The following is a 6176-nucleotide window of genomic DNA, read 5'->3' as shown; positions in this document are numbered from 1 at the left end:
CAGCTCTCTGCACATTCCATTATAATACTATGCTTTGTCTTCTAGAACTATCCTTTGAAATCTGTAGAGATCTTTAAATTCAGCATGTTTTTGGATGATACAGCACGTATTATAGAACAAAAATATTTTGTGATGTTCTTGTTGTGTGTCTTTGAGTCACTTGGGACTTGTAGTGGCCCTATGTATACCAGCTCTGAATCTTGCAATATCCTGAGCCAGTTCCATTGTTTCTGACACACCTACCCTCATTTCCCCAGTCAGTGAGGCAATCCATCTCACCGGAGTCTTCCTCTTTTGCCCATCTCTCTATTCTTTCAAGCATGTTGTTCTTTTCCAAGGACTGGTCCCTCTTGGCAACATGCCCATATGTCAGATAGAGCTTCAAAATTCTTAACTCCAAGGAGCAGCCTGGTTTTACCTTTTCTAGGATAGAACTATTTGTTCTTCTAGGAGTTCATGGTATATTCAATATTTTACTCATAATTGTTGTTGTTGTTGTTTTGTGCCATCTAGTTGCTTGCAACTCATAGCAAACCTATGTACTAAAGCCCTAAATCCTCCTCCATACTGTGCCAATCGCACTGCCTCGGACACACCCATCCCGATTACTCCAGTCATTGAATCAGTCCACCTCATAGCGGGTCTTCCCCTCTTGCGCCATCCCTCCACCCACCCAAGCATGATGTCCCTCTCCAAGGACCTGTTCCTCCTTACAACATGTCCAAAGTATGTTAGAAGAAGCCTCAGAATCCTTGCCTCCAAGGAGCAGCCTGGTTTAACCATCTCCAGGTTGAATCTGTTTTCTTGGCAGTCCATGGTACATTCAATACTCTTCTCCAGCACCTCAGCTCAAAGGCCTCAATTCTCCTTCTAGCCTTCATAGTCATTGTTCAACTCTCTGATGCACAAGTGATTGCAAAGACGATAGCCTGTATCAGATGCACCTTAGTCTCCAGAGTGACGCCAGTGCTCTTCAGTACCCTGGAGAGGTCCCTAACAGCAGACTTTCCCATTGCAATATGTTTTTTTTTTTTTTTTAAATTTCCTGGCTACTGGTGCCAAGAGTGTTGACCATGGAGCCAAGCAGACAAAAGTTGTTAACAATCTCAGTCTCTTCACCATCTATCCTGATGCTACCAATTGGTCCAGTGGTGAGAATCTTTGTCTTCTTGACATTGAGCCTCAATCCATACTAAAGGCTGCAGTCCTTGACTGTCTGCAGCAAGCATATCAGGTCCTCCTCAGTTTCAGCAAGCAGAGCTGTGTCACCTGCATAATGCAGATTATTAATAGATCTTCTACCAATCCTGAAGTCACACTTCTTCTCATAGAGCCCAACGTCTTGGATAATCTGTTCTGCATACAGGTTGAAAAGGTAAGGAGATAGGACACATCCCTGGCAATTTATAAAATCATTGCTCCTGCATACTGTGTAGTATCCTGTCTTGTGAATGTATCACAATTTCTCAATTCATTCATTTGTGGTAGGACATTTGGGCTGTTTTCATATTCTTGTGATGGTGAATAATGCTGCTATGAACACTGGTGTACAAATCTCCCTTGGTGACTCAGCTCTCATTTTCTTAAGGTATATTCCAAATAGTGGAATAGTTGGGTCATATGGAATTCCTATGTTCAGGTTTTTAAGGAAACACCAAACTGTCTTCCAGAATGGTTGCACCATTTTAAATCCCACCAATAATGCATAAGAGTTCCTTCCTTGCCACATCCTCTTCAACATTTATTACTTTCTGCCCTATTAAACTTTTCCACTGTTACTGGAGGGAAACGGTATCTGATTGTGCTTTTGATTTGCATCTCTCTTATTGAAAGTGATTTGGAGCATTTCTTCATGTGACTGCTTGCCATTCGAATATCTTCCTCTGTAAAATTTCTTTCCATGTCTTAGATAAATGAGTTTTTATGTTTTTCTGCCTTATATTTACCACTTTGTGGTAAATAATATCAATAGATTTGTTGAAGTCATAACTAAGTCTAAGTTCTTAAATATGCTTATTTAGAGAATTGATATTTAAATATCCATTTGGCTATATTGCTTGCTTTATTTCAACTTTTTTCACATAAAGATGGCATATTTTAAAAATAAGTTAAGTCTCTTTGACTTATTGTCCATATGAATGTATATAATTTCATACAATTTAAAGAGATGTAGATCATTTCAGACAATTTAAAGAGCAACAACTTCTTCTTTAGTAGGTATGGCCCAGCAAGTTTTTACCCTTTATATACAACTTTTCTTTCCTTTTGGTTTTAACATAACATATGGTGGCATGTCAAAATGAAATCTTTATTTTACACCATATGGTAGTCTTACAATAGCAGTTCAATGCAGTCAATAAGTAGTAAAAATTTGAGGGAGAAAGCTTAACAACATATTTCATTTCACATAGTCTTGAAATTATACTGTTAACATTTTCTGGGAAATAAATACATAAATTTCAATAAGAAAGCATGCAGAATCAATAAACAGTGCAAAATGCAAACACATTATTTTCCCCCTGCATTATTTACTCTATAGAACTGCTGTTTTAAAATTCTAATGTATACAGTACTGATTCAAATTTCTAGAAAAGCAGTAAAATTTTTAAAAAGCTATAATGAGTGACAATATAAAATTGGTGATTGTAAACTTAAACAATCCCTCCATGATTGCTTCTATAAAATTTTATTTATATACATATCCATATATAACTTATTTCAGTTTACTTCTCTATTCAAATTTTCTTTGTTTCTAAACTCTTAAAGGAAATTAACCATCATTATTTTATATTTAAGTTACACATTGAAGCAATTTCCCACAAAACACATATTTGTCATACTTAGGTCTTATATCTTGAAGGTTTAATTTAGAACAGTTTTTCTTTAAGATACTCCTACCTAGTAGGTAAGTTTTAATAAAAACAATATTGGTAAAAATCACATCAATTTACTACTTAGTTGGTGGGACTGAATTTAGAACAAAACATCATTTAAGTAAGTTTTTAACATTTTTCAATGATAAATGTTTAAGATAGAATATAGCTATTATTAATAATAAAATTCAGAGCAGTAAATCAATTTGCAGAAATGCTTCTCCCTAGTGCCTAATTTCTCATGTGTATGTGGTGATACCGCCTGCCCAAAGTGCAAGTGGTTGAAATCCATGCACTGTTCTTCAGGAGGAAGGTGGATGATCTTGTTCTGTATAATTTATAACCTCTGAACACCCACTGTAGGATCGGGTACGAGTTGGTTCCCACTCGACTGCACATAATAACAAAAGCACCATGGCTTTAAAAAGTAAAGATCAATAGTTCTCAAAATATCGATCACTACTTTGTCTAACTACTTGAAGTTAAGAAATGCGTCTGATGGTATTTTTAAATTAAGCAAGAATGCTGTCAGACCCTTCCATTTTATTATTTTTATAAAAGAAATCTTTACCCAGAATTAGAAATTATACTACTGCTTTCTTTGGACTGACAATCATTTCTTAGGAGTTTATCAATATTGTTCTAATTTAGTTTTAATGCAACATGGTCACACAGGTGAAACCACATAGTTTGTTTCTTTTACCTCATGAGAGTAAGAAATCAATTCTCCTACTAGGTATTCAGCTTATTTCCTCCCGTGGGTCCATAAGAGCTTATATACTTCTACTTAGTAAAGCCTGCTGAGTCGGCCAAAGATGTTACTTTTACTTCAAAGCAATCTTAAGTTTCCTTCTGGAGCAGTTTTTCCCTAGGGCACAATTAGGATGATCTTTCCACCCTGCACAGACTGTTTTAATCACTTTGAAGTGGCTGTAATTATTTCCTTCTGACCACTGTTGGGCATTAGGCATGGATGCACAAATCTTACTAGGAGTGTCTCAGTAGTCTCACTTCAACTATAGATGTAGTACAATAAAACAGAGAGCATAAACATGGCTTCCTAAGAAGCAAAGGGATAACATTGAACATCAAGTATGGGTCATTTCTGTTCTTATGTGAGAATCAACAAAATCCAGAAATATAAGTAAATATATTTAACTAGTTTGTCAATTCCATTTCCAGAGAATCTAAGGCCTACTAATAATTAAACATAGTTGAATTCATTTAAAGCCAAATTTTAACTTAGTATTTCTTTATTTGGTCTAAAAATCATTTCTCATACACAGTTTGTATATAATGTTAACAACAGGTTAAGATAACTAACTAAATTACCTTTATACTTTTAACAATATTATGTAAAAAAGGAGGCTCCCATACTTCCTTCTTATTAACACACTACTTCAAATTAGTAAACAACCGTTTAATTTTCTTTAATGGAGGAGTCCATTCTAAAGGTCATATATAACATCATTCATAAATTAGTATAATGCTATTTAATTATTACATAAGATAAAATTATTTATGCAAAGCAGAAATTTGTCTACATCATTAATGTTGAAATTTAACTGGATGTTTCTGATTGGTTATATTGTTCTGATTTTTTATACTGTTCTTGTTAGGTCGTACAGAGTTGACTACAACTCAGTGAGTGAGATTGTTTTTATTTTCCTGCTGTTTTGAATGAGCATGGGTCCATTCATGCCTCAGTTATTATTTCCTTTAGGTATATCCCTAACAGTAGAAGAGATGGGTCATCCACAATCTATACTATTGTCACCAGCAGTCAAGAAATCAAAAGACAAATTGCATTGGATAAGTCTGTTTTCAAGGACCTCTCTAGAACAACAGTGTCAGTCTAGAGACTAAGGTGAACCTGATACAGGCCATGGTTTTCACAATTGGTAGTTATGCATCAGAGAACTGGGCAATGACTAGGGTTGATATATTTTTGTTGTAGTGCTGGAGAAGAGTGTTGAACATACTGTGGACTGCCAGAATACACTGATCTGTCCAGGACAGGATAAAATCAGGCTGCTTCCTGAAGGCATACTTTGGGAACATGGCCAGGGCATCATCTTTGAAGGGAAGAGGGACAGCACAGGAGAGGAAGACTCAGGATGAGATAGATTGAGTTAGTGACTGGAGAAATGAAATTAGGTCTGTAGGAGACAAGGAGGTTGGCTCAAGTTAGGACAAAGTTCAGAACTAATGTGCATAGGGTCCCACAAGTTATAGCAAACTCAATGGCACATACCTACAAGAGCGACAACATGGAATTTCTATGGTAAGCTTTCCTAGAAAATCTCAAACTGTCTTCCATAGCACTTGAATCCATTTTACAATCCCACAAATAATTCATTACAGTTCCAAACTCCCCACATACTTTCCAAGAGTTATTGCTTGCTTTGTTGTTAAACTTTACTACTATTTCTGAGGTGAGATTGGGTAAAACGTCCTTGCCTGGCAATAGATCTCTTTCACCTTTCTGTATATTACACTCCATCACCCAGAACTCCATCTATGTGATTCTCTTTTATAGATGACTCTTTTTTTCATGTGTTTTTAGATTTCTTTCCTTATCTTTGCTTATAGAGAATTTGCCTACAACATGTCTTTCTTTTGGAGGCTAGTCTGTTTAGATTTGCTCAGCTTCTTGAATGTAGATTTCCTCATTCATTTTGACACCTGGAAGTTTTCTTCTAGAACTTCTTGCACAATTTACTCAATGCTTTCTGTGCCACCTGTCATGTTCTTGACAGCACTCAACAACAAATATATATATATATATATTAATATATTACATATATAATATATATTACATATAAAATATATATCACAGATATAATATATATCACATAGATAGTATATATCACATAGATAGTATATATCACATAGATAATATATATCACATAGATAATATATATCACATAGATAATATATATCACATAGATAATATATATTACATATTATGTATATATATATAAAGTTCCTTTTGATATTATTCTACAAGATGATAATATTTCATTGACTCTTTTTAGTCTCCTGTGTTGTTGTTGCTTTTTTTTCCTTTTTCCTCTAGTATGTTCTCTTTGAGTTCTTATCTTCCAACTCATTAACTCTCTGTTCAATTTCTTTTGTTCTGTTTTTGGGTTTTGTTTGTTTGTTTTTTCATTTTTGTATTGTTTTGTTTGGTTTTGTTTGGTTTGGTTTGGTTTGGTTTTTTTCCCCTACCAGCTTGTTGGAAACTTCTGCCATTTTGGTCTTTATTGCATTTTCATGCTTTTCTGATCTGTGTCGGTGTAC

This window comes from Elephantulus edwardii, unplaced genomic scaffold (genome assembly GCF_000299155.1).
Source record: "Elephantulus edwardii isolate Elephantulus edwardi_28Jun2011 unplaced genomic scaffold, EleEdw1.0 scaffold00347, whole genome shotgun sequence".
In the NCBI taxonomy this organism is placed as follows: domain Eukaryota; kingdom Metazoa; phylum Chordata; class Mammalia; order Macroscelidea; family Macroscelididae; genus Elephantulus; species Elephantulus edwardii.
The sequence above is the reverse complement of the archived record's forward strand: the minus strand, read 5'-3'. Positions refer to the sequence as shown.